Source organism: Phragmites australis, chromosome 13, assembly GCF_958298935.1.
Source record: "Phragmites australis chromosome 13, lpPhrAust1.1, whole genome shotgun sequence".
Classification (NCBI taxonomy): Eukaryota; Viridiplantae; Streptophyta; class Magnoliopsida; order Poales; family Poaceae; genus Phragmites; species Phragmites australis.
This window is the reverse complement of record NC_084933.1, coordinates 28,164,998-28,178,250: the sequence shown is the minus strand read 5'-3', so window position 1 is coordinate 28,178,250 and position 13,253 is coordinate 28,164,998. Positions and strand designations below refer to the sequence as shown.

Genomic DNA, 13,253 nt, shown 5'->3' with positions numbered 1-13,253 from the left:
TTGCGGATATTGATGGTTCACATTTGGAATTATGACAACTAACCTCGCCGAGGTTTACAATTGGGTGATGAAGAGGAATAAGTAACTGTCATTGGTGACAATTGTGGAGGGAGTCACTCGTGCAATGCAACGGTATCTTCGAGAGCACTATAGTAAGGCCGCGCTACATATGGGTAACCCACAAAATGGTGTACATGAGGAAGATTACGTCTTATATGGACGAGAAGAGCGGGAAGGGCCAGTCCCACAGAGTTCGTAATGTTGGTAAACGTCAGCACGTCTTCGAGGTGACGTTGCATGGCAAGGGCGGACTGGGTATCGGAAGGCAAGACATTATATGGAATGCAGGTTATAGCTAGCGGGCAACAAGTGCGAGTGCACATACAACAAGCCATCACTGATGCATTTGCCTTGCTCTCATGCACTAACGTGTTGCGCGAAGGGTGGCATAGAGTTAGAGTATTTCGTGTCACCGTACTACTACAAGGAAGCAGTAGAAAGGACTTGGTCTAGCGAGTTGCTTAGGTGGCGGGTGGTGAAGGACTTCACAAAGCCATATGAAAATAGTCCTTATTGGATTCCAGATCCAAACAGTAAGGTCGACACAAAAGGGTGACGCAAGACTTGACGTATCAGGAACGATATCGACAATGTTGAGGGAGCATGTTCTTGCAATGAGTGCCTGGTATTTGGAGGTCCGCATTCGAGGGGGCGGTGCGAGCAGTATCCGGTGGACACTCTGGCGTCAGGCGAGAAGGTTAGGCGTGTCCTGGTACGCTAGCCGAAGAAGAAAAATCTTTCGAACGAGACTATTATTTGAAGCAATGCATGACTGTTTTCATGTTGTGTTACTAATTGGATGATGTTCTATGTTTGTAATATTCGTCTGTCTATGTGTTGAACCCTTTTAATATTCAGACAACGTGAGTATGTATTGTAATATTTGGAGCATGTTGTATTATATACTATTTAGAGTTATTGGACAACTTGAGTATGTGATGTTATATTTGAACCATGTTGTATTATGTTTTATTCAAAGTAATTGATAACCTTTGTATTTGATGTAATATTTAGACCCTGTTGTAATCTTGCCAACTTTTGAATGTACCCATAATTTGTTGCAGATAATGAGTTGTACTCTATGATGTTTTTGATACGTCTGCTACGTTTCTCATTATATTGTGTTTCATTTATGTATTATTCTTTGTGTTTTATTTCTCCCTTGTTCAATTTTTATTTTGCATATTCTTCATTGCATTGCTATGTACTTGTCATATTCATTATGTTATGTAGTACAATATTTTTTGCTTTCAGGTATGGAGCTCATCGACCCTGTGATCGATGCGACGCATCGAACACACTTTGACAGCACTGACCTGTACCCGTGCTTGCGCATGCGTACTCCAGACCACTTTTGCAGGCTTGACCAGCGTTGGATCCTGAGGTAATAAATTTGTGCATTATATGTTTGTTGTTGTAAATAACTTGATATTTTACTCACATTATTTATTTTCCGTAGGTTAAGGGCATCGGGTCTCCTTCCTTTGGCCCATCTCCTGGACCTGACTAGGGAATACGCCCCCCGGTTTCCCCTTGACGGGGCAGTGCTGACAGCACTAGCCGACTGCTGGCGGCCGGAGATGCACACTTTTCACCTGCCCATAGATGAGATGACTTTCACAATGCAAGATGTCTTTATGCTACTGAGATTGCCCTTGGTGGGGACTATAGTGTTGGGCCAGACTTGCACACCGGGTGGAGGGACGAGCTCCTGGCTAGGTTCCACAGAGTCATCCATGAGGGTCAGCAGCCAAAGTAGGTGGGTTTTGACTCTCCCCACGGTCCATCAAAGGCATAGGTTCAGCAGTTCTGGGTGGACCACCTAACGCCAGAGTCAGAGGACTGGAGAGTGTGATGACACCTAGAAGCGTACCTGTTGTGGCTGTTCGGTTGAGTCCTCTTCACTAGTACACACGTAGACACCATCGATAAGCTGGTCCTCTTCTTGGTGTAGCAGATTGCTGACAGCCCCCTAGAGCAGGTCCCTCAGTTTAGTTGAGTCTCCGCAATCCTAACGCAGATGTACCGGGCATTGTGCGAGGCCTCCTGCAGGAGGAGTGAGTCCGGGTCGATCATAGGTTGTCATTTTCTCCTGACCCGGTGGTTGTACAAGCACTTCAACATAGGGCAACCGCACCTGAGCTCGTACGACACTTACGATTAGTTTTTCTACTTCCTCGATGAGTTCGGCCTGCACGACGCAGTGGACGGCCCTGTGATGGGTTCGCTCTGGTGCAAACGAGACGTAAGTATTACAAGTTAACACATTTTTTCGGTATTTTTCTTTCATGACGCATATATGCATGACATTTTTCTTTTTCATGAAACCGAGGTGGGCGATAGAGACGACACGCTCTTCATACCCTCAATTCGTTGCCGCATTCGACTAACTACAAAGAGACAGGGTGCGCTGGACACCGTACGACCACGAGGCGGTCACGACGCAAGCGCCTATTGGCCTCTCCGACTGTGCCACATGGACCAGGCGAGTGGTTTACACAACGAAGACTGGTGTTCGACGTCATAGTCAAGCCTTACTACCCAGACAGAGTGTTCAGGCAGCTTGGGTATCACCAGCACTTCCCTCTGCTGCGACTACCGACGGACAACACTCACTTGTAAGTATTTGTTAGTATAGGTTCTTTACTATCCATGTTATATGTTCTGTGATCGTCTTGCAGGATGACGAAGAAGGGTCAAGTCATCGCGTACGATGCAACTTGGAGGGGTAAGTTGCAGACGTGGGTGGATGAGTAGGCGGACGCTGCTGCACACATCCACATCACTAGCGGGCCTTATGATCCTAGGACGGAGGACGCGTACTTGCGCTGGTTCCACGTGGTAACGCGGGTTAGATGCTTCCTAGTGCCTCTGGAGACATCGCAGCACGAGTCGGAGGTCACCGACACGTTCGATACGGAGCCGGCTGTGGCGTACCACACAATGCTATGTGATGCTATTTCACTGTACTGACTTTCATTCACATTATTAAATGTGTTCGCTCGAGCATAGCAGGCAAACACGTGCAGTTGGAGTTACTAGACTTGGTGGATCGCTAGGAGTTAGTCCCACTGCGGGTTGACCCATGCGAGTTGATGGCCGGTCTGCATCGGCTGGCACGACATTGCCTCGATAGGTTTTGACATGCTTTGTGCTAGAGGGTACCGAACGTCGCTGGGCCTACCACACAGACGAGGTCGCCATCACGCGCTCAGGCTACGCCATCACGCTTCCACACGGAACCCGCCTCGTCATCTCGGCCACCACCACTGCATTACATGTTGACTCCGGGTTTCTGCTCGGGTACTCCAGTTCTAGGTTCGTCACTATCAATGGTATCACTTAGGATAGTATCTTTCAATTCAACTATACTGTGATGCATAGCATTTGACAGAGTTGTACCATGCAACAGTTCCAGCATCATTCGATGCAGCGTCCGGCTCGTCACTCTCCTTGACGGATGACTGGTTGATAGAGCCGACCAATGAGGAGGCACAATCGCAAACAGCGAGGGCATATCCACCGATGCAGTCATCCCAGGCTGACCCTGCCAGCTCTGCAGATGTTGCACAGCCTCACCACCCTCCGCGCGACCCCTTTACGTTCTTCATAGACCAGGTGCGCCATAGAGCAGCTACCAGATGGAGACCGACGGGCGTGCGCATCAAGCGCGCCCGTGGCCTTGGAGATGCCCCTTAACTGTGCCATTAGATAGTACTTGTATATGTTTATGTTATTTCTATTATGTGATTGATATGCCATGTAGGATATTTATCGAAATGCTCATAAACTTGGACCACAACGTCATGTTCATGCCAACATGGCGGCCAAAATACGTAAGGAAAAGCATTGTGGTTTTCGTAGCAATCTATACCATAGATGTCTAATGGGGGTGTGGAGGCGGTGGATCGATAGGGGCCATCGGGAGGATGAGGATATGTAATTATCTCGATTAAATGCGAGGTCAGCAGACGTGTGCGTAAAGGATAGTTGGGTTTCGTTTATATACAAGAAGTCCCAAAGGCAGTGCAAAGATGTTACATTATTTAAGATCCTATGGCCTACATTAAAACAACCTATTTGGGGTATCACTAAAAAGTCTATTCGCTAGACTGCACTGGCCTATTAAGGGTACCAATGAAAAGATGTTGCAGCATTTGAGAGCCTATGACCTGGACTGCATCGGTCTATTTGGGGTAGCACTGAGAAGTCTATTTGCTAGACTGCACTGGTCTAATAGAGGTACCACTGAAAAGTCTATCCGTACATATATACATTCTATGTATTACATGTTCAGCCATTACTACTTATCATTAAGGCATACTTCATTTAGCGATGGAGGACTGGATGAGAAGCTTCTATCTTTTTCACCAATCCAATAGATATTTTCTTGCACTCAGCAATTTATCTCCATAAGGCATGCTTCGTTTAGTGATAAAGTACTACATGCCATTGTAACTTGTCGCAGAATATGTACGAGCAGAGTACCAGTCGGTGCATATTGCCTTATGTATTGTACCCACATACAGTCAATGAATGCTTAAGATGACTCCTATTTGTGATGTATTTTACTTTCTTCAATGAAATGGTCGGATTTTATCATTCTACCAATATGTTTTTTTAAGCTCAATGCTTTTATTAGATTCCATGCCTTCCATACAGAGGGAATAATAACTCATTGCTGAACTTTTGGAGAATGATATGACCACACCAAGCAACACGTTTCACAGGAAATCTCTGCCAAGCATCAATGCAATAACTTTTCTAGCTTTCATAGAGAATCCTATGCTCTAGCTCCTAGCCATTATAAATAACTCCACCCTCATCCATAGATAGAACCCTTATTCCTCAACTATCTCAACTGCAATGTCTTCATCAGCTCCACCAAGTTCACCCAAGAAATATTGGGGGATTTTCATCCCATTGGGGGTCGAACCCACGATGTGCTTCTGTGGTGACTCTTGTAGGCTTCGTAAGTCCCATATCATCTTTTACACCTATGGCCTATGCTTCTTCATGTGTGCCAACTATCAGTACGACAAACCTCGACATGAACCATATGAGTATCCACCAGTATAGCGACATAAATCACTCGTGTGACACTTTTCATATGATTTCATGCACTATCTTACTAATCTCTACTCTTGTTTCATTTGCCTAGTCTCCTCCACCTATATGTGGCTTTATGGAATGGTTGGATATGAAGTAAAATGAGCACTAGAAGCAGTGGGTCTAAATGACCATGTGGTGGAGGAGGAAAGCGTACGAATGCCAGGAATACGAGCAACAACAGGAAGAACTACGGCTGAAGCATTAGGATGAGGAGCGCATGAGAAAGGCTGCGGAGGAGCGCGTCACGGTTAAAGCACGCGAAGCAGAGATGGAAAAGAAGCGGGAGAGGACCCGTCGCGTTAAGGTGGGAGGCCTCGATGCCCTACTTAGTAGATAACATCTATTGTAACCCGACCTACTTTAATTCTCTAAGGCATGTTATATTTAGCAGCAGCACACTATTACATTAGTCTTTAGGTGCACCGTACATGCCAATATTTGTTGTTGTTGTCTCTTTTATGGTTAGGGTCCATTCGTGCACCGACTATAAACCCCATGCAATATTTTTCAGCGTATGTAATATCCGTGCCTGATTCTATGATAATTGTGCTGCCCGACTATTATTATTTGATTAATAGTTTTTTAAGTATTCCTATAACATAAATTTATTAAAAAACAAACAATCAAATTCAAAGGGAAAAGTAGTTATCATCAACCCTAATTTTTAATCTAAACAGAATGTTGATAGGCCTATCGGTATTTCGTTTACCAATAGGCAAGTCGGCTCTTCGCTTCCACGACACCCCTATCGGTGTCTATCCGGGATCCTATTAGCACGCAAAATGTCGACAGGCCGACAGGGCCTCGGGCTCAGTGCTACGTAGGCTATCGGCATTCGTAATACCGACAGAGCCCTTATCGGCATTTCGTGTGCCGACACGTACCTATTCTTACAAAATTTTAAATTTAGCTATTATTTTATAATTTTCCAATAAGAAATATTATCAAACAAAAAGATCTCTCGGAACTTATGCTTTATGCCGCTTGTGTCAGGTTCCTACAAGTTTCTGATTTATTTATTTTCCGAACCAAGAGTTTCTGTTTTCCCAAGTGAAAATTCTGCACTCAAGGGAGCTCAACTTGTGTTCTTGGGATGCATATTGCACGTTTGTAAGGATCATCTCCAATGATTTTTTTCCAAGGTTCAGAATCTCTTTACGAAGGGAATTTTATTCTCTTTAATGCTCTAATAGTTTTCCTTTACAGTTTTCGTCACGAAAAGATTTATAAGATATTCCCTTCAGGACGGGATTCTCTCATTTCCTTTCACAAATTACTTTGAAGGAAAACTGTTGGAGATAAGAGAAAATAAAGTGAATAGGAACGGAGAGAGGAATCGGGAAGAGAACAAAATGAAGGGAATATAGTTGGAGATGGTCTAGAACGAAATGACAGGCCGGATTGGCACAACCACATTTAGACACAATTCGGTTAAGACACGTTTTGTTAGACTTGGCTATATAACTGGACTGTAACATGCTGATTCATGTGCCAGAGGCTTGGTTCACGGCATGACCCTTAGGTATCAGGCCGACTTGGGTATGGCTAAGGCACGGCGGGGCATGGCTAGGCTGTGTCGACACGCTATGTCGAGGTCTCGGTTCAAGCATAACCTAGCTTGTCGTGTCGTGTCGTGTCGTGTCGTGTCGTGCTTGGCTCGGGTCAAAATCTCTGTGCCTCGTGTTGGCCCATTTGGCCTGGTTTACTTGGCGAGCACTATTTACGGTGGATCTTGATATTCCACTGTCTAAAAAGGGAAGATTTAGGTTTATGTCACTGTTTCAATTGCCATTTCGGATTTTGCCACTGTTTTTTGAATTATTAAGTTTATGTCACTAGTTTATAAAAAAAAAATCATGTCACTAGTTAGCATAGTTGTAACGAAGAACTTGTTCGGTTTATACCGCTAGTTTGATCCAACTAATGATATACGTCTAATAAGTTTTGAAAAAAATGACATTGACCAAATAATTACAAAGATTATAGCAAAAGTTGAAACTACAGTTGACACGATAATATAAACCTAAATTTCTCATTAAAAAAGCCAACAGCTTGCGGCCACATGGCGTGGCATGGAGAACGGGACTCCGTGCCGTGGCGCTGGGCCAGCGTTGCGATGCAATGCATGGGCGGGCCCAATCCGGACACCGTCACCTGTACTGCTTGCTCCCGTCGCGGAATCTCCCCGGCACGGACGAGGAGAGCCAGCCAGCCGCCAACTGTGTACTACTGCTTGGCAGAGATCACTCGTACTCACCACACGAGGCAGGCAGCAGAAGGGATGGGCCTCATCATGCACGGGTTCCTACATTTTCGAGGGCTTTTTTACTTTTATATTTCAAAAATTACAAAATAGATATCTATTTGAAAAAATTATAAAAATAAGTTAAACATGTTACCCTTTCATTGAGCGATATATCAAATTAAAAAAATAAAAAATATCACGTTTCATTGCTCTTAAATTCAAAACAATATTGAAATAATCATGAAAATTTCTAAATTTGGTGGTGCAGAGGATATTATGATCTAGGTAAAAAAACTTTCAAACAAAAATGCAAACTACGTATAATAAAATTTATCTTTTTTTATTTCTCTTTGTAAATGTAATTTATGACTTGAAAATTTCCAGATAACTAAATTATAGCATCCTCTATAATATAATATTTTTAAAAAATCATGACTATTTTGATAGTGTTTTGAATTTTGAGAGCCTTAGAATACCTTTTATTTTGATAACGTAAATATCTTTTTTTATTTTGATAGTATTTTGAATTTTGAGAGCATCGAAATGACTATTTGTTGAAAGAGCGATATGTTTTTTCTAAATTTTTCAAACATATGCTTAGTTTTGCAATTTTTTATTTTCGAAATATAAAAAATACCGTGTAATTAGGGTCCAGATGCCACATGACCAGTTTTGGCCTGGCCTGAAATCTTCGATCTTTCTCTTTGGTTTCTTTTTTGAGGCCCATCATATGACGGCACTCGCTACCTCCGTTGACTTGCATGGACCAGCAACGGCTCACGGGCTCGCTCTACTATGTTTCATCTAATCTCTCATCGTCTTGCACGTCGGTGATGACGCGGGTTGTCAGCAGAGGCTGTGTTTTTCAGACGCTGCAGGTTTTTGGATGGTGCAGGCCTGCAGGGTCACTGAAGGCCCTGCCTAGGTGTCCATTGTCAGGTTCAGGTTCATTGCACAGGATGTACTGCATAGTGCATACCCGTGCTTCCTCTTTGAAAGATTGATGTTCGAATTGTTTTTTTTTTTACGGAATTGATGTTCAAGCACAGCACTTCACTTCGATCCTCGTATGTGCATTTCGGAGTGTGAGCATGGCTGCATGGAAAACGACCGGTAAAGTTCTCATGGGGACTGAACCGACGCAGTAGTCAAAGAACGTCTAATCTTGATAGCAACGGATGGACGATCTGTTTGGTCTGTGCGTCTAGCGGGAAATGCAGAGGAAAGCTGTGGGCTTGTAGCCATGTACGTAGTAGACTGCTTGAGTTTTGACGAGTTGTTCATCTGACGAAAAGTTCTGGCTCTTTCGTTGTTGGAAGCCTGCCCTGGCCCGTGCATGATGCGACGAGATCGAAGTGATCAAATGCGCAATGATTCTGACACCCTCTTTGCTCCCCCATCCACATCCACAATGGAATCCACCCATCTGCAATCCTTGCGTCGTAGGCTCGATCGCTCAACGACACAATGCATCGCGCGTCAAAAACTGTTACGCATGGGACTCCTCGTGGATCAACATATACAGTGTTACATTGGATCAACATGACCAGCATCTGACATATGTACTGGAGCTGCTGAAGCTTCATGGTCTCAAAGTTAGGCGCTCCAAGTGTTTATTTGCCCCCGAACAAATATCCAATCTCGGTCATCTGATTTCAGCACAGGGCATTTCTCCAGGCAATAAGATTTCAGAGGTACGTGATTGGCCTATACCTTGTAATGCCAAAGAATTACGTAGTTTTCTCAAGTTGGCAAGTTACTATCGAAAATTTGTGAAAGATTACGGAGCCATCAGTAAGCCACTAATTGATCTACTGAAGAAAAGTGCTATTTTCGTATGGACAACAGTAGAAGCCGATGCCTTCCAACTTGTCTTACTCAAGCTCTGGTTCTTGCTCTCCCCGATTTCAACTTATCTTCCTTTTGGATAACTAAATTTAGTGTTTTTTTCTTGTTATTTGTACTACAACAAAAATGAGACCCACCGACACCATAATCAGACATCGGCCAGCGCGGGAGGCATGAATGTGAGGTCAAAGGCAAGAGCTCATCGCTTGGGAGGACAAGGGAGTGGTGGGAAGTGAGGGCTTAGGCGCGTGGATTGGGTTTAGGGGATGACGACGGCGTAGGAAAAGGAGGCACTTCCAACAGAACACCTGATTATTAGGGAACTGAACTTGGTTAGCATGATTAGGGGTTCCTATATTAGGATTTACTTAGGGCTGGAACTAAGACATCCATAAAAATTAGATCAATGAAAAAACGTAAAATCACCCCCCCCCCACACACACACAAATCTAGATAGTGCTAAGATAGTAAAACATTAAATCCCTAGAAATAAAGGCATGGATCTTAGTACCTTTGACCCAGTCAGCTCCAAATGCACATGAATGTAGTGCAGAAAGTGATGAGTTATATCATTGAAGTTTGTCACATGCCTGGCAAGAAATCGTATACAATAAGATTACTCTTGTAGCAATACTCTTGGATGAGTAACAACACAACATTACATGTTTATGAGCAAGGATATATCAATAACATAGTCAGTTAGTCAGAAGCTCTGCAATCACAAAGTTAGTGCATGACTACTACTACAATGTTTATGATTTGCCGCATCATCAACCTTTTTAGAGCCTACTACTTCACCACAGAAAAAGCCTAAACATTAACACAAGTCACTCACTAAATCAGGATGAGATTAAAATACAATGGCATGATTCCATAAAACAGATCTAATACTCTACATTAAGATTCTAATAGGCAAATATTGGCAGTTAGCATCTCGAGCTACTGTATAGTGTACAAGGAAGATCACAGTGCTCACAACACAGAGTAAGCAACCACATGACGCTTTTCTTGAAAACCTTTCAAACCACCATTGAAAATGACATAGTTCTCATCCCTTGTAAAACCAGAACAAAGCAAAGCTATCAACTTTACTGCATAGCAAACTGAATTGTTAGCATATCACAATTAATTTTTAATACTTACATGGCATCAGCCATTTCCTTAGTGTTAGAAGACTCATTTCCCTTGGAAAAAATGCCAATAAATTTAGAGGTAATTTGAAAATCTTCTAAACAAAAAAATACAAAGCATCCTACCGGTGATTAACATCTATCCTGTAGGTACCATCATCAAGAGTGAACGCAACATCCGTGACCCGCTCAACCTTATTCAACATGCATCCAATAAGCCTAACCTGCAACTCAGGGTAATTACAACAGTTAAGATGACTATGACATGTTCACAAAAGAAAGATAACTTTGATATTTACCAACCAATATAGATAGCAAACAACACAATGCAAAACTGTTTGAAACTAGATGAAGTAGATTTCACAAAAGAACAAAGAGAAGACACAAGAATAAAAACAAAGTATATTCTAAAATATTGGGAAATAAATTGCCGAAGAGGGTAACATTTGATTATGAATGGATCATACATGTGCCCCAAGGGGCTAATTGCAAACAGATCAGTTTCAAGTTCAATATTATTATTTCTTATCAACTAAAATTAGTGTACAAACGAGCTTCCTTCTACCCATCCAGGTACCGAAAGAACCCCAAAGCAACAATCTTGCAAAGCTAGTTCACACATAAAGAAAATAGAGGGGGGGGGGGGATATTGCTTTACCCCCAAAACCTACTCTAATCGTTGCTCAAAGAAACGAAATTTACATGCCTAAGTGCCACCGAAGAGGCAAGATCAATACCGTGGACACCTCAACGCCATTGACGGTGAAATTGGACTTGTCGTCGCTCGCATGGGTCGTGTCCATGATCTGCTTCACGGTGAGCGGGAGTAGCGTCTGCGCACTCCGACCCTGACCACATCGATCGAGAGTGCCCACGAGATAAAGCTGGAGGCCAAACAGAAGAAAGGGAACAAAATCAAACCAGTGATTATGAGGGATCTTGGAGAGGCCGCCGCCACGGCTCTTTGGGACCGCCGTGGACTGCGAGGGCATGATCGGAGCGACATCGGTGGCCACGACGGACAACGCCAATGCGACGACGAGAGGTCCCTCGCTAACCCTAGGTGTGGACGTCGTCGTGCCACGAGGTAGTGAGGAGCGAAGGCGGAGGAGTAATAGGTGCAGAGGAGACTTCTTCGTAGTGGACAACGACGACCTGGCGACGGAGAGGACGGATCGAACTGAGTAGGAAGCGGGGTCCGAGATGATGGACAGGATCTGGTCGAAGGCACGGTGCGGGCACAGGGGGTGATGGCGTGGCGCGGGGAGGCCTGAGTGCACAGTGTGGGTGTGGTGGGGTTTTTGGGTGGGGGAGGGGGGAGTGGGCTGGCGCGTGCGGTGGCCTAGAGGCGCGTGGGGTTGACGTGCGGAAGGGCGAGTGGAACACAGATGGAAGCGAACCATGAGTGAAGGTACGATGTAGTATAGATTTTTAAGTAGTAGAGAATCTCTACCTGGCCTGTGATGCATGACCTTTATCCAGGTCCTGTGTTCAGCGACGGTTAGTGCTTCATGCATTATCAAGTGCTGCTGCTATGATGAAGGTTTTGTTTATATGAGACGGATGGAGTAATAATTACATAGGCCCTCTTTAGATATGGTTTTTTTTTTTGTTTTTTGTTTAGAAAAAAGTCAGAAGTTATCAAAGGGTTGGTTTTTAGTCTCGTCTTCTAGTGGCTTTTGGCTAGTTGAGGAAGCGATTGTGACTGAAATTAGTTCTCAGACTGAGATAGCTTTTCTGGCTTTTGATGTACTGAAAAGCTAAAAATTTATTGTAAAAACTAACAACTAAAATTTAATATTCATAATTACCTCCTTAGGTAGAGCTTTTTTCGCAAAAAACTCTAAAAGCACGGCCTATCCAAAGAGGATCTCAAGGCAACTTGAGCTAGAACAACTAAAACAACAGCATTCAACTGAAACCTTCTTTTCTAATATCTGAATCATTCTGAATCCACCCTCACTACACATGCTTCTTTCAAACAGATTCCATCATTTGTGTCTGTAGAGCTTTGATAGATGCGTAAGCTAAGCCATCGGGGATGCTAAGTGGCCCAGCCGTTTTTGTTGACCAAAAGATCACCACGTGAACTTGAGAAATGCTTTTGATAATCCCTCATCTAGCACCTGCGATGGTAAAAGAATTCCCAATCTCTGCTGCATTGTCCGACATTTTCAGTCTGATGTTTTGCTCCAAACTTTCAACAGTTTCACTGTTCAGGAACCAAACTGGACCCTATTTCTCTAGCTGTTTGTATGAGAGTCCGGAAGTTAGTCTCTGCATATATATTTCCCTTAGCCGTGCAACCTTTATATATTTCACATAGTCACTTGGGCTTGGTTAATTTTATGGAAAATAAAAATTTAGCAATCGCATTCATCTTAATTAGTGCTGTGCCAACTGTTATTTAGTACTCAGCCGTTTTGATGATAAGGATGTGATCAGTGGAAACCACATTCCCTCCCCTCGGCAAGTTGGTCCTGACCATGGGCCCAGTTTGGCAAGTGCCCTGGTTTCTAGCCAAGCACGCGTGGTTCTGAACTCTGAATGGTCCAGTCTGATGGGAAGATACGTTTTGGGTGGCTAGTCTGATGGCATGTCAACTGGTTAAAGAAGGGCAAACTGATCTATTCTTTACGACAAACCTAGGAAAATTCACACGCTGGAATCACAATCAATTTTGCCTGCCATTCTAACCATCTCTTTTTACTGCTAAGACAGCAAAATAATTTTTCATTTCAAATTACGGGAGATCTACAAAGAGGCAGTACTCTTCTGTTTATTGTACACAGATCAGAAACCATCCATTTTTTTCCATTGATCCAAGCAAAGAAACACTAACGAAACAATCTGAAGCC

At 43.5% G+C, this 13,253-nt stretch overlaps 1 pseudogene; it reads right to left on the bottom strand.

Annotated features, from left to right (window-relative positions):
* Positions 1–9,633: 9,633 nt before the first annotated feature.
* LOC133889588 (replication protein A 32 kDa subunit B-like) lies at positions 9,634–11,387 on the bottom strand (annotated as a pseudogene).
* Positions 11,388–13,253: the final 1,866 nt, after the last annotated feature.